The 23,697-nt window shown below is 48.9% G+C and overlaps 1 protein-coding gene across 1 annotated transcript in view; it reads left to right on the top strand.

The window, feature by feature from the left end:
• Nucleotides 1–210: 210 nt before the first annotated feature.
• Nucleotides 211–23,697, top strand: part of TSPAN11 (tetraspanin 11) — a 73,513-nt gene continuing 50,026 nt past the window's right edge. The window contains exon 1 of the mRNA XM_042991588.1: nt 211–269. The gene's annotated coding sequence lies outside the window, so the exon portion shown is untranslated. The remainder of the gene's footprint in view (nt 270–23,697) is intronic.

The following is a 23,697-nucleotide window of genomic DNA, read 5'->3' as shown; positions in this document are numbered from 1 at the left end:
GGGCTTCTGGGCGAGGCCAGCCCGGCTGGGAGGAACGGAGCCCGGGAATCGGAGCGGGGCTAGCCGGGAGGGTGGGCGCTCGGGAAGCGGGGCGGGGCGGGCCGGCAGGAAGTGCCCGGGGTGCTGGGCTGGAGCCGGGCCGCCCGCACCCTGACCCTCTGAAGGTGGGAGGGCCCGGAGCGCGGCGGGGGTGCCCAGGCGAGCGCCGCGGCGCCTCGGGAAGCTGCGGGTCCCGTCGCTGCGTGAGGAGCCCCACTGCGGGAGGCCCGGTAAGCGCCGGGGTGGGGTGGGGGGGGGGCGGTGGAGAAGCGCGCGGGGGGAGGGGGAGAGGGAGGACGCGCGGGGACCAGGGGGCCCTGCCCGCCAGTCGCGCCCCAGCCCCGCGCGGAGGAGCGCCCCCACCTCCCTACCCGCGCCCCCGCCTCCTTTCTGAGTCGGACGGTGGCGGGGCCTGGGCTGGCGGGGTCGAGCGGACTCTGGGTGCGGGTGGGGGCAGGGGGCCTCCGGTCCCTCGGGATGGGCGCGTGCACGCACTGGGGTCGGCCGGGGCCGCAGCGTTTGTGCCCCTAATCATACTGTCCAGTGTGCCGTTCTGCACTTAGGGCCCTGGGAGGGAGCTCTGGGCTTCTGAGTGGCTCGTGCCGCCTAGCGTGCTCAGTGCCAGTCTACCTCTCCTCAAAATGTCACCTGAATTCTGGTAGCTGGCTTTTATGCATAAACCCAGGGTGACCGGTCCAGAATAATCCTAGCTAGAATTGTGTGGAGCTTGGCCCCGTACCTCGTGCAAAACAGAGTTTGCTAAATGCTGGCAGCTGGTGTGTCTTCTGCATGCGCAGGTCTTTGCAGCAGATTGTCCACGAGTACTATGGGGGCACATCTGTGTATTTGCGGGGACATGGCTGTGCGGGCCCTGTCACCTGTGTTTGCCTGTCCATTCCTGCAGGTGCAGTTGGCTGGTCTGATATGGGAAGAAGGAAGATGTGGATGGTTCTAGGGTGCATTGTTTTCACCAGTGATGTGTGCAGTGTTGACAAGTGTGAACTGGCTGGAAAATATGAAAGAAGGGGTCAGTCTGCAGGGGCAGGAGAGCATCTCAGCTTGGGTCTGAATTGCTTTAGATGTCACCAGCAGGTGGGCACGCATGATGAGACTGCAGTGGCTCAGAGAGAAGAGACAGCTTCTAGAAATACCCCTAAGTACCCTCCAAGGCATAAGATGTAGACGGAAGGGTGGGAGAGAGAGACCGAGGGTGGATACTCTGTTTAATTTGTGAGCGTTTTGATGATAGCTACCTTTGGGGTCTGGAGCCCTGGGTTTGCATCAGAATTCAGTGGTTGTTACTACGTCACTAGCAATGTTCCCTGCACAGGTTGCTTTGGGGCTCAGTTGCTTTGTGTGCAAAACGGAGCTAATAATTGTCGTCTTGCCTACCTCGTGAGGTGACTAGAAGCTCAAATTTGCTAATGCCTGCGCAGTGCTGGGACAGCGTTCGGTTCCGAGGGTGAAAGGCAAACACTCCGAGACTTGGGGAGCCTGGGGCTGTTTGCCTGGGGGTAGGAGAGGAAGCCGTTTGCATACTGCTTCCCTTGATGCTCAGCATCATAGGAGCACATGCCTGGAGCCTGGCTTTGGACTCTTGGTGTGTGACATATCTACATACCCGTGTGTGATGCCGGAGGTTTTGTGAATGCTTCTATAAGAAGAAAACTGACTTGGCCGGTCTTTAAGTCATTTAACCCCACAGCAGCTTGACTTTCCAGGTAGCCTTCCTCCAGGTGAGCCACCATCTTGCCAACAATAGAAGCAGTAAGGAGCACTTTCCACAGTTTGCCGCCAGGGAGATAGGAGAGGAGGAATCTTTCCCAACTAAGGTCATGGGTCTGGGATGTCCACTGCATGGTGCTGTCTGCTGGGGTACAGCGCTCCCAGACTCTAACTGGCTGAGCAGGGCTGAGAGGGTGCCAGGAGTCATGACGGACAGCCCCGAACCCCAGGGCATGGTTGGTGGCTTGTGGGCACTTGGATGTCTCCTGCCTTGTTTGCATGCAGTGGCTATTTAGTAAACACTGTGAAAAGAGAGAGCCCTGAAAACCCAGGGTCAAGGACTGGCTCGGGCTTCTGACTTGATGGGTGACATGGAGAAAGTCACTTCACCTCTTTTGGGTCTGCTTCCTCATTGGTCAAAATCAGGGCATCTTTCCAGATTCTTGTTGTGCCATCAGTTCACATTTTGCTTCCTCAGACAGACCTTTCCCGATACCCCCAACTAAAGTAGCTTTCTCCTGGGGCGCCTGGGTGGTTCAGTCGATTAAGTGGCCAACTTTGGCTTAGGTCATGATCTCGCGGTCCATGAGTTCAAGCCCTGCATCCAGCTCTGTGCTGACAGCTCAGAGCCTGGAGCCTGCTTCGGATTCTGTGTCTCCCTCTCTTTCTGCCCCTCCCCCATTCATGCTCTGTCTCTCTCACTCTCAAAAATAAACATTAAAAAAATTAAAAAATTAAGTAGCTTTCTCCTGGCCCACAGTCCCATGGCCCTAGTCCTTTATAGCACTTTCCATCATCTGAACTTAGCTCTGCTACATCCAGCCACATTGGGAGATTCAGGAAAGCAGGGGCTTCCCCTGTCCTCTTCCCTGCTGGCTCACCAGCACCTGGAACACAGTAGGTACTCGAGAAACGTTGTGTCAGTGAGCAAATAACTTAGTAAGCAAGGAATGGCAGGCTGCTTTTCATATTGTGCTCCCTGGAGCTTTTGGGAGAGGAGCAAGCCCCGTGAGCAGGGCCCTGGGTCCCTCACTGCAACAGCTGGGGGTTAATCTGGGTTACTGGCTGCCTTCCAGGTAGGATTTCCTTTGAAGAAAGGGCCCTCCCACTAAAATAAAACTGGAAAACCATTGTGGCAGAAGACTCCTGGGCGCCTGTGCAACTCCAGCTTGAAATAATAGTACCGAACTGGAAGTAGTGCACACTGGGTTCGGACACTCAGGTCCCACACATCATTCCTGCCTGGCCATGGAAGGCGTCACAGGGCTGTTTGCTCTACAGCCGGCTTAATTTCCTCACATTTTGGACAAGGTTAATATGAAAATAGTTTTGCACACAGTACGGCAACAAGGGGCACATGGGAACTGTGAACCGTGTGTGAGATAAGCGGGAGGCGACACCGAGTACTGCAGAGTGGATAAGCCGCACTCTGATATTTGAGAGCTGCCTGTTCAGGGTGACCGTGTCTGGCATTGTCCTCCCAGGCAGACCGCCCAGATGTGCCTCCTCCCCAGCAGATGTCCACTCAGCATGGTTTTTCTTGAGTAGTTGGCAGTGGACAGGAGCCCTCTCTCTGAGTGATTCCTGAACCTAGACAGCGACGTGATGGTGTGCCCCGACATGAATTTACAGCAGCCTTGTCAGCCCCACGTAAAACAGCCGCTCCCGCTGTCTCTTCCTGTAGATATGTTTGCAGCTGGCATTGTGACTCCCATGTCCAGCACTGTGCCTGGGTTTTGGGTGTAGAACACCTGTTTACCACAACCTTTATTAATTCCCATGGGAGTTAGTATACCACAAACTAGTATACTGTATAGTATACTATAATATTATATAACACAATATTTTATATATATATATAATTATGTAAGATATATTAATGTTGCTTAGGATATAATATGTAATATATAATACAATATATGCTATACATATTAATACATATTGCACATTATTAATATGTATATATGTTATGTAATTATATTACATATTATAATATATACTATTAGTATCATATATTATTATACACTATAGTACTATTACTATTATATACTATATATGTAGTATATAGTATCTATAGTAATATATAGTGTATAATAATATATATAGTACTATAAATAGTATGTAATAGTAATAGTATATATAGTATACAATAGTACATACTAACAGTATATAATATATAGTAATAATAATATATATTAATAGCACTCCCATTGATGGAGAAGGAGGTTCAGCTGTTTTGTTGGGTTGTTTTGGGAGCGTAGTTGAGGAGGGAGACTACAGAGAGAAGTGGAGGGAGGAGATAGAACCCAGAAGAGAACCCTCTGTTAATTCCTTCGGACCGTTGACCTTGCTTCATGTAGACGTCCCTGCTCTGGCGGACTCTTGTGGGCTCCTAGGTTCATGAGGTTTGTACTTACAAGGGGGTGTGCTGTCTGTTGCCTGGTTGAGGGGAGGGCTTATCAATATGCACATATTTACCTGGCGCCTACATATTCACCTGGCACCTATTATGAGCCTCCAGGCCTGACAATACTTAACCTCCAAGCATCTAGTTGTTGAGAAACCCCCAGGGAAGAGAGGAGAAAAACAGCTGAGTGGAAGCTGTGTGGTGTGGTGCTCACCCAAGCCACAGCTGGAGCTCAGGGAGGGGAAGGAAAAGCGGTGTGAGGCAGGGGGCGGTGGAGGGCAGAGAGCCCAGCTCTGGGTCAGACACTCCAGCCTGGAATCCCGGCCCTGCCCTTTCCTCCTGGGTGACCTTTCATGTGTTACGTGACCTCACTGAGGTTCAGTTTTCTCATCTTCCCACCAAAGAAAGGATCTCTAACTCCTGGCTGGCCTGGGTACGGATGGCTGAGTTAGGCCTGGAGAGCTCAAATTCATAGAGGGGCACAGAGTGTGTGGGCTGCCCAAGGTGAGCACTCTGGAGAAGGGTCTCGCTGACAAGGGGGTCCACCAGGTGGTGACTGCTGCCCTGTGCTTTCAAACCCTGATCTTACGTGCCAGTCATCTGGGGATGGGGTGAGGGAGGGGGTCGCCCGGGCCAGCCAAGCCCCCAGTTTCTCCTCTGGGCCCCTTCCCTCCCCACTGGGCCATTCCACTCCCCACACACGACTGCGGGCCGGATGCATCTGGATTTCAGCGGCTCCCTCCCACCTCACTGCCCTGTGTACGCATCAGGCCCTTCTTAAAGGCTTAAGGAGTTTTACTGCAAAATGCCAAGAATTCAAGAATTGAGGATATTACAGAGGCTCAGGAAATGTTAAAGGAAATTGCTCTGACATTCCCTGATCTGGTTTGAAGTAGTAAGGTTTGAAATAGAGTTCCGTGACCCTCTGTGATGGCAGTGGGTGAGAACCTGAAGTTTTTCTCACCTGTGTCCTGACTTACAGGTTCTTCTTTTTTGAACAGGGAGCTCAAGTTTTGAAAGATTCATGTGAGCCAAACTTCAGTATAAATGAAAATGTGTTTCTCCATTGGAAACAATTAATCAAAGACCTTTTCTGCTTATGTCATTTACATTTTTAAAAGATCAGCCTAGACCATTTAACCAACAGATTCCAGTATGTTTAAAGGCTCAGAAAAGAACAAAGAACAAGATTGGGCTGGTGTTGTCCAGTTTGTCTGAGGTTTGGAACAGATTGTAAAATTATGAGAAGTTTTCCATTACCCCGTTTGATCACACAGATGTGGTAAGCTAACCTCTGAAGCTTTTTCAACAGGTAAAGGTCCATGTTTCCATAAGTGCTCTTAGAATATTGTAAAGACATTTCTCTCTCAGAACCCCCTTCTACAGACAAGTACTAGGATTCTGACACTTGGACAACAATGTCTTATATTTCAGAATTATATTCCTTACCACTGCTCGAGGATAGAAATTATGTTTATTGACTTTTTATCCCTGGCAACTAGCACCATGCTGAACAAACAGTATGAGTTCAGTAAATGTCCACAAAATAGATATTTCCGGAGGGAGATTATCAGTCATCACTAAGACTGTGTGCTCAGGGAGAAATCCCACAACCAGGGCTGGCTACATAATTTGTGGGACCCAGTGCAAAATGAAAATATGGCCCCCTGATTCAAAAAGCAGGAAAAAGTGCCATTGAAAGTACTAAATGTAAAAGCTTTTTCCTGTCTTCCATGGTCTCTTTCTTGACTTGTCATGGTGGTTTTGGTTGCTACTTAATGGCATTCCAAGTAAAGAAAAATTAAAATTTTAAATGATTAGCATGCATTTTGGTATTCATCTTTATATCGTGCAATGCCAGTTTTAAACACACGTATGCGAGCATTTAACTCCTATGTAGAATCACCAAAATCACACAATTCAAATATCATAGCTCATGTTTTGTTCTTGTCAGAACACTGGAAATGATGCACAAAACGACCTCAGCTGTTTTTATTTCACTTCTTGATACACGCACATTCTTTTTATTTTTTTATTTTTTTTTAATGTTTATTTTACAGAGAGAGAGAGACAGACAGAGCACGAGTGGGGGCAGGGCAGAGAGAAAGGGAGACATAGAGTCTGAAGCAGGCTCCAGGCTCTGAGCTGTCAGCACAGAACCCGACGCAGGGCTCAAACCCATGATCAGTGAGATCATGACCTGAGCCGGAGTCAAATGCTTAACCGACTGAGCCCCCCCCAAGCTCCCCGATACATGCATACTCAGTCAACACACTGTCACACTCCACTTCCAGCCTAAGGGGAAAGGAAGGATTGAAAGGAAAGGCAATAGTGCATGGACCTTTCTTCCCTTTAGTTCATCCTTTTCAGTGCAAGTAGGTGACTGATGCAGGAAGGACCCCAAGTAGGAAAGGACAGGGTATCATAGGGTTCCTTAGCTGTTGGTGTTTCTTACAAGGCATCGCTCACCTTCTGCATTTGAACCCAGCTCTGGTTCCAGCAGAGAACTTGACCTCCCTGGGTCATCTGCTCCTGCTTACTCTGTCAAAAACCAAACACCTTATCTTGTACTCACTCACTTTGCAGCTCCTTGAACTCCACACCTGATGGGTCCCCTGGATTTCTGTGCTCATGGATGTGAGAAATAAGCCCACTGACCCAATTAAAGGAGGGACGCCAAGACTCAGAGCACAGTGAAGTGAGGCTTTAACCAATGTTCTTGCAACAGCAGGTTTCTGATGGACAGGCACACAGGGGACAGTTACAGCAGACAATTTATCTCCTAGTATTCAGGTCCCTTCCCTGGTTCCTCATTGGCTGAGTCCTGCAGAGGATACAGCCTTACCCGGACGTCGCCTCTGCCCATGTAAGGCAAAAAGGAGTCTGATTGGAACAAATGTACATTCCCTGAGGTGATGCGGCAGCGACTTCGGGTCTTCTTTAGCCCATTGTAAAGCCCACAAAAACCCCAGGAAATGGAGAGGGGAAAAATAACCAGGAAGTGAAGTGTCTTAGGGTTTGGGACTCCATTGGGGAGTGGGAGGAGGGGGGGATCAGGTTTGAACATATTTCCAAAGATTGTAAACCTATTGTTAACTAGACGGTACAGCCTTTTGGTATTTTTGAAAATGAATCATCTCCCTTCTCACATGGGGCATCATGGATCAAATGAGATCAGCAAGGAACAGTGGACACACGCACCGAGCATTTCTCTCTGTTCACATTGACGCCCACTGTCCCATAGGGCTTCACTTACAAAACACAAGCTCAAAGATTAAATCATTAAAAATTCCAAGATGCCAACAGCAGAGCATTAAACAGAGCGCCAGTCCCTTGTCAGCACAGGGCACTGTGAGTCTGCACAGTTGCCTGCTTGTGGAGTCAGCCCAGGCTTCAACCCTTGACCTTCCATTTTGGTTACATTTTTAGATGGTGGTCCACTTGGGGCAGAACAGATCCTTTAAATGAGCGGGCCATTCAGGTGCCCTGAGATTCTAGTTAGTCATTTCTCTTTGGAAAACAGCAGAGGCTTCCATTTCCTTGTCCAGGTCTCCATCCTTCTCCTTTAAAGCATTTATGTTTTTAAAACAGTCAGTTTGGATCTTTCACTCACAGGTTCTAGTGTGGTTGAGAGGCTCAAAAGAAAAGAACAAAGGACAGGAGGAGAGGTGAGAATAGTCCATTTTGCCTGAGGGTTGGAATATGCTGGAAAGCGAAAAGCTTGTAGGAGTTCTAAGTCTGTTCAGAGATACTGATTAGCTGTTCCAGGCATGACCATTTTCATACTGAAGCCAAGCGGACGGTTTGCCATGGGGAAAGGTATGGCTTTGTTACCAAAGGACGAGTTGATCTTTGGGTGACTGCACATTTTGGGGTGCTTTTTGCACACAGAGAGGCTTTAGGGAAGCCAGGCCTTCTGGGAGAAATAAATCCCACTCTCTGTGGGGAGAGAGGTGAGGCAGGGAGACAGGAATTTAAGACTAGAAGTGCTAGAACAAAATGAAATACTCAGAAAGCAATTCACACTTCTTGATGGCAGAGCAGATAGCTCCGGGCTTTTCACTGCTCTGGAAACCTCAAGTTCCAAGCAAGTACTAGGAAGCAAGTACTAGTACCAGGAACTGAAAAGGGAGTTTTTTCTACCTTTCTTTCTTTTTTTTTTAATATATAAAGACCTGTTGGAAGAAGTAGTTAGAGATAGCACAGAAGCCACATTTACATTGTACCTTGAATGCCTTTAAGTTGGTCTACCTTCTACCTTGGTGTTCCTGTATTGTCCAAATAATGCTAATTGTAAGTAGCAATTTCCATCATCAAATTTGGTAGTTGCATGACTCACTGTTCTCCAGGGGTCCACAAAATGGTTCTGTATGGCCTATAGGCTACAATTATATTTTAAAAGGCTGAAGCAAATGAACAAAACAAAGAGGAATATGCAACAGAGACCATGTGGGCCGCAGAGCCTGGGACATTTACTAACTAATCTTCTAACAAACGGTTTGCAGAGCCCCAGTCCACCCACCTGAGGTTATTGACAGTTTGGGGACCCCAGAGCACTGAACGTGGGCACAGGGGCTAGAGGAAGGCCTAGCCTCTGAACCCTGGTCTCTGAGACACCGCTTTCATTCACCTGGGCTGCAGCCTGAGAGGCCAGATTTTTACAAACTCCTCAGGTGGTCTTAGTGCAGCAAGTGTGAAAAGCATGGTCCTGAGACAGTTGTTCTCAAAGTGAAGTTCTGCAGAATCAACATCTTATTGAATTATTATTGGCTTATTAGAACCTCAAAATCCAGGGTGGACTCCGACCTGCTAACTCAGAAACTCCCCGGGGGTAGACCCAGAGATCTATGTTTTAATGAAGCTTCTGGGCCATTCTGTTGCAAGTTTGAGAACTCTAAGGCTTGGCCTTTCCAACCTGAACCTGCTCAGTCAGGCAAATGTCATGTCACAAGGGCATCAGGTAGAGAGCACAGGAGGAAGGGGGGAGGCTGGCAAGGGGGCAGCAAGGCCTCCAAGTCTTTGCTTTGAAATCTAAGGCTCTAAATGACTGGAATTGTTCTTTTATTCACAACTGAGGCCCTGGAAGGTGAAGTGAGCTGCAGGAACCAGAACTTGGGACCAGAATAACACTACGAACAACAACAGTCATGAATTCCTCCCTTATGAAAGTTATCATTAACAATAGGTTTGTGCTCTACTTTTCATTACTACATATGTTTGTCTTTTAGTATCTTAGCTTACATAAGGTTCCCACTTGGTAAACTCAGGGGTTTAAGCACACTTCTGGACTGTCTTGAAATAATTTAAATAAACATATACGTGCGTAGGAAGTAGGAAAGCTATGTTGCTGACCTTCACCCCATAACTGATGGATGAATTCTCTTATCCCAACTGCCCCCTCTAGGGATTCTCATAGGGTACTCTGCCCAGGTGCTAGCCCTCCAACAATGTAGCATGGGGGACATTTATGAGTGTAATAGGATCTATGACTTATTGATGGCCTACTATGTGCCAGGCAGTCATGGTGTGATGTTTTAACATACATTATTTCCTGGAATCATCACAGACTTATAAAGTCAGTGGTATTATCCCCATTTTACAGTCATGAATGTTGAGGCACACATAAATTAAAGACTTTCCTCACATCCCACAGCTAACAGATGGCAGAGCTGAGATTCAACCCCAGGGAGGTCTGGTCTCAAAATTGGTGAGGGTGGGGAGGCAGGGGAGCTGGCACATGATCCGGCCTGATGAAGCATTTTGGTAAATCTAAGCTGGATGAGCTGGTGGGCACAGAAAGCAATTATTCCTTGCTCTCCTCATTCTTGCCCAGTGTCCCGTGCATCCTTGGCAGGAGGTGAGCCCACACCTTCCAAAGGTTGGATTGCTGATGTGCCATCTTAGAAAGAATTCAAGGACCAGTGGTGCACAGGGGACCAGAGGTAGAGACTCTGTTTGAGGTGTCAAGAATGCAGTTGCTACCCACAGAGCTGGCTGGGCTTTAAATTCTTCCCTCCTCACTCTGGAAGTTAGCAGCCAAAGTGGTGTATAAATATTACATACCACACATTATCATCACCATCAATAATAATGAGGCATCCTTTTAGAGCTCTTCACAGTTCCAAAGCACCGTAGGCTCGTTAGTTCCCAGTGTCTAGTATTAATAGGCTCAGTAACAACTAGAGGCAGTGGGAGCTCAGAGACGATGGCCATTGGCAGCCTGCAGTCCTCCCAAAGCCCAGGCACTGAGCTGAAAACCAGAGATAGGTGCCTGGGGGCCTCTTCTCAGACCTATTCAGGGAGAGCAGAGATAGACATCTACCCTCTGCGTCTCTCTGGCCTACAGATGGGAGCAGACTGACTCCATCTTCTAGTCCTGGGACCTGCAGGCGGCTTTCCAAACCTCGGGTAGTGATGCTCATGGTGATGATGTAATTAGTCCATGGTTAGGGAGCCGATGTGGGCAATATCTAGGGTGTTCTGATGCCAAGTCCGTTTCTATAACATCCTCCCTCTAGAACTCATGGAACTAAAGTTCTTCCTTCTTTTTTGGAAAGAATTAGGGTAACCGTGTGGGGTTGTTGGTTAGTTGCCATGCGAGTGCATTATTTCCTTGCCCAGAAAGGTCAAATATCTTTAAAAAGACACAAATCTGTGTGTTTGGCTCTCCTCCAGGGAGAAGATTCGAATGCTTTCCAAGGGGGTTTCTAAGTCCCTAGAAAATATGTTTCTACAGACCTGAGATAAAGAAAATATGGTTTATTTATCAGGGAGCTTAGCGGCTTCCACATTCTCTTCAATAAATTACATCACTTTCTGGACTTAAGACCTAACAGATTTACATCCAAGTCCCAAAGTGAAAATTGGAATTTAAATTCGGATGCGTAAATGTTCTCTCCCTCACCCTTATGTACATAAGCACACAGTTCTATCGGTCTGTGTGGTGCGGTAGAAAGCAAGCTCAACCAGGGTCTGGAAACCTGGATTCCAGCCCCAGCTCTGCCTCTTCGGCTTCTCTGGGGCCCCTGGGCTCTGATCCTGTGCCTAACTCAAGGCCTTTCTCTTGGGAGTTGATAATCCAGGCCTTGTCTATAACTACCCGAAATAGGAACCTTAACCTTTCTGTTAAGGAAAGTCCTAAACCTCTTTGGGGATCTGCTAAAACCTATGGAACTCCAGCATATAAATGGTAAAAAAGAAAAAAAAATTTTTTCATATGATTTCAGGGGCCTCCAACTTAGAACCCCTTGGAAGGAAAGGTTTTTTAGACTTACACAGCTAAGCCATGGTGTCCTGCTCCAAAGACAAGACAGGCCCTATTTTGAAAGCAAATGAGAAATTGTACAAATCCTACTCTCTGGGAAATGGGACAAGTTTTTATGTCATTCAGGCCCCCCCCCCCATTTCCTGCTGCCTGGAAGGGAGTGTCTGTGCCTTTCTGGTTCCCAACGAGCAGGTTGTGAATGTACTTAAGCCAAAGTAATGTGCACCATAATGAAGGCTTCTTGAGGGGTCCTCCTCCTTCCAGCCCAGAGCATCTCTCCTCTAGCCTGGCTGATCCCTGCCAGAGAACAGAGCATTCAGACTACCCTCTTCCCCTTGGTGGAGGCCTCTACTGCTGGGGGGGTCAGGAGGAAGCAGGCCGCACACTCAACCAGTGCTGACTGGCCTTCAAGGTCACTTTTTCTGGGTCCTTGCCTTCTCATCTCCACAGGACAGGGGAAGAAACTGGCTCAGGTACATAGGAGGCCCTGCCCAAGTTCACACAGCTGGTAAGAGTGACAGTACTTTTCCCTCCATACATGTGACAGGCAAAGAAAGCACCAGGGAGCCAGGTTCACATCCACCTTCACTCCCCAGCCCCCTCCTCCTACCACCAGGGATGGTGGAGGGGATAAAAGCCCCCTTCATGCTTGCACTCAGGATCATGCATAAGCTGCCCCACAAGGACCACCACCACCCCCACCCTGAAGCCCACAGGTGTGCTCAGTGGGCTCAGACCAGTGTCATTTCCCAACCATCTCTCGGAGACTCTGGTTAAGTGAGCAGCTGCTGCAGCTGGGGAGTAGGGAGGAGGTTGTTCTGGGCAATTTGCACTCAGCTGGGGATCCCACCCTGGGGAAGGGGGCAGCAGAGGGGGCCAGCACATGAGGACCCTGGTCCCATGAGTCAAGCCTGGTGGGAGTCCTTGTTGAGTCTGAGAGCCAGGGTCATCACTGATTTGGGGCCCGGAGTGCCTCCCACATGCTCTAGACTGCTTCGAGTCTTATACCCCTCTCAACCTCATACACACACAACAGAGAAAGCACATCCTGGTGCCTAAGAACAGATAACCCCTGGGGCTCCAGCTCCAGTCTGAGCCCTAAATCCAAGCTTGGGAGGCCTGCGGGGCCTCCAGAGTGCCTCCCATTTCTGTCTGGCTCACTGGGGACTGTAGATGTTTGGAAGTTTCTCCCTCTGCCCTCAGAGTCATGACCACCCAACCCTCTGGCCTTCTCCAATTTCTGTCAGGCCCCTGCACCTGGCTGTTGACTGGGCCACCTGTGGGCAGATGTTGGGGTGACAGGGGAGACCTGCTGCTTCCATCCCAACTCTGTGCCTGAGACAGCAGAGCAGAACTGAGCAGAGAGGGCAGCACTGGCTGGCCTCCTGCCCAGGGTCTGTCTATAGTTGGCAGCCTTTTGGCCTTCCTGTAGTCACATGGCCTCAGACCCCAAGGCCCAGGTGCAGCCTCCAAAGACCAGCCCAGGTTCAGTTTCCTGGGCTATATACAGGGTCTGGAAAGCTGTCATGGGCAGTATGACCCCACACATACAGGGACCTGCCTTGCAGAGAGGGGAGAGGAAGCCAGGATCAGTCATCATGCCCCAGTGTCCCTGGGGCCCTAGCTGAGAGGCTTCTCAGCTGTGCCAGAAGCCTCTTGGCCACAGGTGTTCTCATCAGCAGCTAGGGGCTGGGCACTAATCAGAGAAGCCTGATGCAGTGGCAGAAACTGGAAAGCAGCCCAGCTCATGAAATGGCCTGGCGGGAGCCAGACTAGGGCATGCTCCTGGGAGGCAGGCACCAGGAGCCTGGCAGGAGGTATCTCCAGACTGTCTGGAGGCTGGTGGGGGAGGGGGAAGGAAAGGCTCCTCTAGGGCAGCACAGGTTGTGGATGAGAGGTAGACCTGTATTTCAAACAAGGCTGTATGTTTTTGAATTTCCATCTGTGAAATGGGGATCTTAAGATTGTCCGCTTCTTAGTTACTGTGAGAAGTAGTATAACAATTATGTCATCATTATTATCATTATCATTCCCATCATCTGTGCAAGCAAACAGTGAGCTAAAGCCTGGAGAGGACAGAAATAACCAACCACATGCCCACATACAGGGCTGCTGCCGTTCTCCAGGAGGCTTGGGCCCATTTGCCCAGGACAGATGCCATATTGGAAAAATGAGGTGGGGCTATGGAAGAAAATTCAGCAATGCCTCAGTGAGTTACACACATGACCCAGCAATCGTATGCCTGGGCATTACCCAGAGGAATTGAAAACAGGTGTCCAGACAAAAACGTGTGCATGAATGTTCACACCAGCTCTATTCACTATAGCCAAAATGTGGAAACAACCCAAATGTCTATGGACAGATGAATGGGTAAGCAAAAGGTGCTCTATACACACAAGTGAACGTTACTCAGCTGTAACAAAGAATAAAGTACTAATACGTGCTAGAGCATGGATGAACCTTGAAGATGTTATGCAAAGTGAGAGAAGCCAGACACAGAAAATCACATATTGCATAATTCTGTTGATATGGAGTAATCAGAGTAGGCAAATCCTTAGAGAAGCTCATTAGAGGTTTCCAGAAGTTGGGGGGAAGGGAAGTAGGGAGTGGCTGCTTAATGGGTACAAGTTTTCCATTTGGAGTGATGAAAAGTCCTGAACTAGATAGTGGCGGATTCCCTTAATGACACGGAATTGTACACTTTAAAATGGCTATAATGGTAAATTTTATGTTACGTCTGTTTTACCACAATAAAAAAAGGGAAAAAATGGGATAGAATTGGGGCCAGGTGCGGGTCAGGAGAAGATGAACCACTGATGAAATGAAGAGTTTCTCAGATAATCTCAGAGGTCACTTTCAGTTCTTAAAATAGCTTGTAAGTCTATGATATAGGAAGTAGATTTCTATGAGGTAGGCCCCAACAGCTCTCCCCTTGCTTATTTTGACTGGGGACAAGTGTGGAGAACAATATGAAATTAAAGAATAAAAAACCTAATGCCTGCATCTTGGTCTCCTAGAGTGCTAGAGCTGGGTTTCTTGCATGGTTCCAGCTTCAGGGGGAGTAAGGGAGGGGGAGACACTGTTCAAATGGGCTTGAAGGGGGGGCGGGCGGAGAAGGGGACTTAGCACACCCCTTCAGCCAGAGAAGCTACACACCTTATCTGTTTTATATGTTAGGTTCTACATACAAACTTGTTTGAAAGCATGTACTGCTAGAACACCAAGTTCATCATAAAGAAACTGAGGCATGAGACATGCAGGTGCTGTCCAAGGTGCTGGCAAGTAGTGAGGGAAATCCTGACTTAAACTCCCCCTCCCCACACACCTGGGCTTCTGCCTGTCTGCCATCCCCCCACCTCCGTAAATACCATCAGCAGACATTCCTAGCATCCCTTTGGCAGTTCCCCCTTTGTTTGGGAGCCATGGGAAAAGAGGACTGCCCTTCATGCCTGTCCCCCCCGGGCTCCAGGAACACACACTCTCCCCAGCCAAATCCCCCTCATGCCAAGTGTCAGCCTTCCCATAGGGGGTGATGACCAAACAGCCCCTGCCAGGACAGAGCCTCAAGAACATGTCTCCACATGGGTGATGAAAAGAGCAGCTCTTTCCGGGTGGAAGTCCTACATCTATTTGTTCACAAAAACTGGGGAAATTATAATACAGATCCATCTCAGAGTATGGGAAAAATTATAGACTGTATTCTTCACTATTATGAAGCTGGTTTTTAGAGGGAGCAGTGCAATGCATATTAGGCAATGCATTTTTAATTTTTGAAGGTGTTTCTGAGACCTAATGTGTCAAAATTAAAACCCTGTGGTCTTTGTGGAGAGAGGCAGTGATTTTCCTTATTGGGTTTAGGGTTTTGCTTCACCATCGGCTCCTCTGCTCCCCTAGCCTGGTCCACTGGTGGGTGCAGTGAGGTAGCCTGGCCCAGCTGCCTTGGACTGACAAGGAGCCGGCCTGGCCTACCCTTGACTGTCTTAGATGACATCCTTTCCACCGCGGCCTTACAGAGCCACCGCAAATCAACCAGACACAGGCTTGGTTCTCCCTTCAGATGCCTGGGCTCCATGGGGGATTTTAAAATTCATTTAAAGGAATGCTTGTTCCCCAACCCCAGGATCTGGTTTATAACCTGTGAAACCATTTGGGTTTATTTACTCTAACCTCATAAGTAGTGACTCTAATTCTGTCATTCCCTGGACCAGAGGGTCCGGTGGTGCCCATTGCTTTCATAATGAAGTCCAGAATCTTGAGCCTGGCAAATGGCTGCTTTGTCACCATCTTTGCTGAATTTCCACTTGTCCTTGAACTCTTGCCAGTAGTTCCTCCTCTGCACACCTGGACAGACTTTTTTCTCTCTGAACTCCATGCATAGTGTTGGATGCGGCTGTCTCCCCAGCTGTGAGCTCTTTGATCTCTGGCCCATTGCATCACATAGCAAGGCCTCAAATGTTCAGTGAATGAATAGACTGATTAATTAGTTAATCTCAGAAGGGAACACAGATATGTGCACCCTGACCACTGCAACAGTAGACAAAGGGTAGGCCTGCAGTGGGGTGGTAACAGTGAGAAGATCAGAATGAATCGATTCCTAAGAGTTGATGGAGGAGCCTGCAGAAGGGGGACAGCTTGGTGAAGTAGTATGTGTTGGGGTGGGAGGTGGTGACACTGAAAAAGAGGGAGAAGTGGGACATAATCCTGAAGATAGTGCACTGGGTGGCGGGAGGGTGGGAACGTCATTACGCTTAGGGATGCAGGATGGCTGGGTTTGTGGGGGACATCCTGGCTTAGTTTTAGACAGGCTAGCAGTCAGGGACTCGTGGCCACATGAGTGAGCCTAAGCCTCAGCAGGCTCCTGAGAGTCATCAGCTTGTGAGACGTAGGTGGAGCCGGGCGTGAGTGGGGTTGAAGAGACACCGGGCACCTGGGTGGCTCAGTCAGTTGAGCGTCTGACTCTTGATTTCAGCTCAGGTCATGACCTCACAGTTTGTGAGTCCGAGCCCCATGTTAGGCTCTGTGCTTACAGCGTGGAGCCTGCTTGGGATTCTCTTTCTCTCCCTCCCTCCCTCTCTCAAAATAAATAAATAAAACTTAAAAAAAAAAAAGTGACTTTGGGTTGAGTAGAGTGGTAGGGGCAGCCAGACTGTGGTAGGCTGCAGAACAACCAGACGGGGAAATGAAGCTTCAGGCCTTGGTGGCCAGGAGAAGAAGGGTCTGGCAATAACTTGAGAAGGAGACAGGATGCACGTTATCGTAGGACTTGGGAGATAGCGTGCGTGGCAACCAGATTGGGCTTCGGAGCCTCCCACCCGCGGTTGTATCCTGGCTCTGTGCACCGGTCTAGGTGAGGACCAACTTGTTGCCCTTACAGATGGAGCTACAGAGGACCTATTTTTGCCTTCTGTTTGAGTGGGACATTGTGCAAAGAAGACTCTGACTCTTGGAGATATGATTCAGTTAGAGACCCAACAGGACAAAAAAGTTTCTTCTTCTTTCTTGTAACAGTCCAGGGCAGACAAGCTGTTGTGCTCCACATAGTCATACGTGGATCCAGGTTCTGCTCTCTTATTTCTCTACCATCCCTAAGGGCAGTGTGTGGTCTCCAGGGCAGTCCCCAGACCAGCAGCATCAGTATCCCCCAGAAATTTGTTGGAAATGCAAATTCTCCGGCACTACCCCAGATCTACTGGGTCAGAATCTCTGGGGCTGGAGCTGAACTACCTGTGACTGTGAACGCCCTCAAGGTGATTCTAATGTGCCTGAAAGTTAGAGAAGCAGTGCTCTGGGGTGCTGTCCTTGTGTGGTGGAAGCTAGATTTCGGGCACATCTGTGGTCCCACTCTCAGGGGACAGATTGTAGAGATGTGTAGGGGCAAGCCTGGAAGTGGCACTTCCACTCACATTCCGTTGTCAAGGACTAGTACTCAGCCAGATCTAGCTGCTGAGAGGTCTGCGAAATGTGGTTGCTAGTTAGGTGTCCCTGTACCCACCTGCAACTCCATTATGATGGGAAGAGGAGAGAACAACTTTTGATAAACCACTAGCAGCCTTGGCTTATCTGCAATCAGTTTTAATCCACTATCCTCCAGAAGAGAGGGGGATATCTACCTGCATATCAAAGTTAAGGCTTATATGTTTAAAAAGGTATATGGGGGTGGGGGTTGTCAGTTGTACCAGCCCCCAAATGTCTGCCCACCCCCAGTGGGTTTGGGCAGCCCACCCCTTAGACACACACCTATCTTATTTGCTCACCCACTATATATTGTGCTACCCAGTCCCTATTTGTAAACTTCCAGTAAAAGTCAAGATTTCACCCGAGGCACCAAGTCTTGGCAAGGAATGAGACAGAGAAGGAAGAAATGAGCTTGCCAAGGCAGCTGCATGCACCCGCCTAGACCGTGCCGTGCAGTGCACAACTCCAGGGGCAGCCGCTCACGGGCCTCTGATGTGTACACCTCCCCCTGGAGTTGAGTGATGTGGCTGCCCTGTTGTTGTCACCCCCCTGAACCCCAACACCCTGGGCTCTGGGGTCTTCCTCCTGCCCTTGCTCTTTACCCTGTAGATCCTGAGGTTACCCTGAGTGGGCCACCTCTGAACATCCATCCTTGCTATGAGAGGCTTCTCAGGAGGTGTCTCAGTGCTCCACGTACCAAAGCTTGGACAGAGAAATTGACTCTGGGTGGAGGCGATTTTTTTTTTCTTTCCTCAAAGCCTGATGAAAGCCCAGACCAGCAACACCAGTGATGAGTCCCTGGGTCTGCCAGAAGAGGCTCAGCATCTTCAGTTATAAAGTAGGTACACCTGAGACAGTTAAATGAGCGACCTGGCCCAGATGAGGGGCTGACACTGCCGGAGGGGTGGGGCTTCTGACTGCTGGCCAGGACTCTAGGAGATGCTGGGGCCAGAGGTGGCTTCTCAAGGCCCTGAAACACAGGCAGAATGACTTGCCTCCCTGGGATCAGGTATTTGTTTATGTAATGAGCTCCTTTTAGGTGCTTGCATGCTCTAACAGTTCAGCCGCCCTGCCGCGGAGCGTTGTACTGGGGGAAGGAAGGAAGGAAGCCATGCTTGCACGAGGTCCTGCTGGGGTGGGCCTCGGGGCCCCAGGCTCTCCCAGCCTCTGCTGGATGGCCATCTTCAAGGGCTGGAGCAAAGGCAAGGAAAAGACTGTGTGCTGTTTGGAGAAGGGGCTAACTGCACGCTTGCCTTCAAAACCTATCGAAGCTGCCCGTCCTGCTGCCGTTTCTGGTGAGGTCTGACTCCACAAGGAAGTGCCTGACTACGTGCCAGGTGTTTCCCATCAGCAGGGGCTGGCCCGTCTCTGAGCCTTGTTTGGGTGATTTTCTACCGTGGCATACTCTGGGCATAGGTCTGTATTCCTCACCTGAGGCTGGAGCTGAAAGACTAGGGGAAAGAGGGGATGATGTAGAGGGGGCACCTGGGTGGCTTAGTCATTTTAGCGGCCAACGATTGATTTTGGCTCAGGTCATGATCCTAGGGTCGTGGGATCAAGACCCGGGTCAGGGGCGCCTGGGTGGCTTGGTCGGTTAAGCGTCCGACTTCGGCTCAGGTCATGATCTCATGGTCCGTGGGTTCGAGCCCCGTGTCGGGCTCTGTGCCGACAGCTCAGAGCCTGGAGCCTGTTTCAGATTCTGTGTCTCCCTCTCTCTCTGCCCCTCCCCTGTTCATACTCTGTCTCTCTCTGTCTCAAAAATAAACGTTAAAAAAAAAAAATTAAAAAAAAAAAAAAGACCCGGGTCAGGCTCCACACTGAGCATGGAGCCTGCTTGGGATATTTCTCTCTCTCTCTCTCTCTCTCTCTCTCTCTCTCTCTCTCCCTCCCTCCCTCCCTCCCTCCCTCCCCCTCTCCCTCTCCCCCTCCCCCTCCCCCCCCCCCCGCCCCTCTCCTGTTCATGTGTGCACTCTCCCTCTCTCCTCCCTAAAAATAAAATCAATAAATAATTTAGAAAGAAAGAAAGAAAGAAAGAAAGCAAGCAAGCAAGCCCTGGAGAGAGTAATGAAAATACCAGGGCACCTGAGTCATTCAGTCCACTAAGCATCCGATCTTGATTTCAGCTCAGGTCATGATCTCAGTTGGTGAGTTTGAGCCCCGCATTGGGCTCTGCACTGATGGCACAGAGACTGCTTGGAATTCTCTCTCTCCCTCTCTTTCTGCCTCTCCCTGTCTCGTGCTCTCTCTCTCTCTCAAAATAAATAAATATTTTTTTAAAAATAGTGAAATTACCACATGTGTAAATGTGCAGAAAGCAGCCAAAGCAGTACTCAGTGGGAAATACATAGCCTTCAATGTATGTATGCACCTTGAAAAAGATCAAAAGGCTGTACAACTAAGATCTCTGCACTTTATATTTGTTAAACTTCCATTTTAAGTTTAGAAAAATAGGAAGTCATCGATACAACAAATTCACTAAAATACAGATAAGGAATAACATTTAACTATATCTGCCTTCTAAGAAAGACTTCTCTAACTAAAGTGATTTTTGTCATACTTTCAAACTGAAAATTTCAGGTGGTCAATGTAGGAGCATTGACCTTCAGCAAACCCATCCATCAGGAGCTTATATAAAAATTGCATTTTCGGGACATGTTGGGTAAAACAGAGCTTAGAAAGTAAGATGTTGGTGAATGATAAAAGAAGATGAGGAAAAATAATATCTCAATATATTTTCATAAGTTCAGACTTAACCTTGGCAAGTGGAAACCCAGGGAACTGATCTGGTGTCAACGGGCTGTTTCCAGGATCACCTTTGGAAAAGGTCCCCTACAACTATCCGTAGCCTTCCAATGTATAATCCCAAATTGATTCCTCTATACTTCTACAGAGAACGTAATTCTCTATAATTCTTACCCTGTCTCCTTCCATCACTGGTTATTTGGTAGGTTCTCATGATTTTGAGGCTTATCTTAACATTAACCTTAGTTAAATCGTATTAATATTTGTATCCCCCTTCTTTTAAAGTGCCTTTCCTGTCGGAACCAATCTACTCTGTTAAAGTTAGGTCCTGACTTTTCTGTAGTGGATTCCTCATGTCACCTGGGAACAGGGTCTCCTGTCACAGTTGTCTACGTAGAGTCTACTAGCAGGTGGATGGGTTTAGGTACAGAAACTGTGAAACTCTGTCTCCGGCTATCAGACACCTGGTCTCTGGCTGATATATTCTGTAGGGTTACCCATACATTGTCCTTCATTGAGAAATTCTCAGGGAGTTGGTTGTAATAATTCCTTTGCTCTTGTATGGCACTGAGGCTGTAAAATTACAGTGCACACAGTTCTTGTGAATTCACCATCCTGTTGGATCCTCACAGCCACCCTGCAAGAGAGACAAAGCTAGACTAGCATCAGGTCCATTTTACAGAGGAGGAAGCTGAGGCCCAGAGTCACACTGCTGTCGGTGACAGCTGGTATTCACACCCAGTCTTCTAAACTGCTGACTAGTACTATTTTTATTTGCTCATTGACTCTTCTCAGAAGCACTAAGGAGGTCCTCATTTCATGGGTCAGGCTGCAGTTTACAAAAAGACGCAGGAAACACATAGCAAAGGATGACACCCATCTACACACAGAGTCCAAAAACTCCATTTATGTATAAACGTGGAGAACAAGGAAAAAGCCAAACCGTTTGCCTCAGTGTATGAGTGGAGCCCTGTCTGATCCATGTAATGCATGTTGGCACTTTCAAATGAAGTAAAAAATAACCCATGTACTTAGGAAAACGTATCTCTCAGAGCATAAAGACTAAGACTTCTTGGTGCTAGGATTTTAATTCAGGTTCCACCTACAGCACCATCCACATGGCACTATAGTTAGCAATCAAACCTTAAGTTTGGTCCGGAAAAGTTGCCCACATTCATTTACCTGCACACAACAAATACAGTGATATAAATGAAACACCAGCAGTAGCCCAGAGGCCCCAGGCCAGCCCATGCCTCACGGTAGCACTAGCAGCTGCTGGATCCCCAGCCTCAAAGTTGAGGAGAAGGAGGACCAGGGAGAAGAAGGTGGGCCCCCCCGGAGGGTTCCCCTAAGTAGTTTGGTATCTTGATAGTGACAGCTGCTTCTCCCGACCCAGGAACACTGGCCCCACCACCTCCTCCTGCGGCCCGTGCCTGGGGTCTTGGCCCCTGGAAGCTTCCCTCATTTTTAGCTTCCACCAGAGGCCACCAAGCTGAGAGAACTTAACCAGAAGCCAGAACTGGAACCGCCCAGATAAAAGTAAAACATCTGCACCCACCCTGCCCATGTCTCTCCACTTCCCAGTTCTGTGCCTTCCTCTTCTGGAAAAGGGATAGTCACACCATTATGGGATAGTTTTAAGTAGTAAATTACTGCACATATAGCACTTAGCTCAGTTGTCTAGCATGTGGTTAGCATTTAGGAAATTTTTTATTATTATTATTATTATTATTATTATATCAGCCAATCAAAATTTGTTGGTGGCCATGGAGATAGGAGACCAGGTCCCTGCCCTGCCACTCATCTGCACTGTGACTTTGGCCACAGTGTGATCACCCCCACCACTAGTTCCTTCCCCATCCCCGCCCCAGGGATCCTTTTGGCACTTTTCAGCTGACCCATTTGGAAGGTCGGAGAAAATCCCACTTTCCTGACTGCTTCAGAGGGACTTTCCACCCACCAGGAATGGGTCAGGCAAGTGGAAATTACAAGAAGAGAAGGAAAAGACAAAGAAGGACAAAGCTGTCTATGCAGGGGAAGGAATCACGCTATGCAGGGCTGCAACCAGCTTTATTAGGAGCCCACATTAAGTTATAAATTCAACCACTTAGATTGTTTTTTTTCCTTTCCAACTGCTTTTGCCCATCATTGCAGGCATGGTCACTCGTTGGCCAAGAACCCAGAAGTGGAAACTGGCACTTACTTAGAGGAAGGGGTAGGGGTGGGGTGGGGTCTGGTTTTTCCATAGCAAACACACACTGGTTTTGTTTTTATTTTAGAATCACTAAGCTCCCCGGGAGCCCCCTCCCTGACCTCAGATATGAGGTGCTCACCCCTTAGGAAATGAAGAGTCAAGGCACCCCCAAACATGAGCTTTTTTGAATGGGAGCAGAGAAGAGGCCCCTGACATCCCAGGAGTAAAGAGTATAGGGAAATGGGAAAAGTCACAACTAAGTGTGGCCAGCAAGATTGTCCCCAGGCCCCTAACCTGATTTGCTGGCCTTTCTGCAGCCACGGTGCCCAGCCATACCTCCAGGCCTCTGCTCACAGCATCCTCTCTGCCTGAGCAGCCTTCCTTCCTGTTCTGCCTGCAGGGACTCTACTGGTCCTCAAAGACCAGATTAAATGCCCCCTCACCTGCCCATCCCATTGTGGCAGAATTACTGCCACTTCCTCTGTGCCACCCTCAGGATGTAGAGGTGATCTACATGCCTGTGCCCCACCCCTGGACTAACTCCAGTGATTCTGAGTACAGCTCTTGGCACATAGTGGGGACTCAGTGCACGTTTGTTGAATGATTGAAGGATGCAGCTGGCCCAGGGACCAACAGTGCCTCCGTACTTACCTGGGATTTGTACAGTCTGCCCCCAAGCACTCCACACCTCCTGCCTCCCCTCACCATTAAAGGACTCAGCTCTTCCCTCACCCACCACCCAGGGGATCCATTCTGCCCCCGACTCTGGTGCTCACCCTGGCTGAGCCTTGCCCTGCACAGCGTGAGTTCCCACACATCTGGCCAGCCCACTGGGCTCTTTGTACATATCTCTCATCCTCTCTGCACTTTGAGACTCATTCACTTGGGGGGCTGGCAGTAGAAGAGATAATAATCCCCAGTTCTCATGGCCCGGGACGTTACACATCCGGCCTGATGAAAGTCCCCCAAATCTGTCACTTCACCATCAAGGCATTTGCGGTTGCTTTTCTGAGAATCCTGTGGTGTGGGTCCTGACTGTGCTATTAGCAGCCCCCAGGCCTCTGGCTGCCCTTGAATGCCAGCTTTGTTCTGTACTCAGAGCCTGGGCCTGGAGGGACAGGCACCCTGAAGCTGCATTAGCAGGCTGTCTGGGAAGTCTCTGACATCTCAACGGGAACACGTCCTAAATGTGGATTTTGTGTGAGAGGGTGTGCCCACCCCGCGCTCCACCCGTACCCACTCAGCTATGTCTATTCAGATGCAAAGGATGGTCTTAGTGCAGGGGTATGGACTTCCAGAACTCGTAGGGGCTTTAAAGAACACTGATCCAAAGTGGCCCTCAGACCAGCAACAGCATCTGGGAGTAGGGTG

Source organism: Panthera tigris, chromosome B4 (genome assembly GCF_018350195.1).
Source record: "Panthera tigris isolate Pti1 chromosome B4, P.tigris_Pti1_mat1.1, whole genome shotgun sequence".
NCBI lineage: Eukaryota > Metazoa > Chordata > Mammalia > Carnivora > Felidae > Panthera > Panthera tigris.
This window is presented reverse-complemented; position numbering and strand designations above follow the sequence as displayed.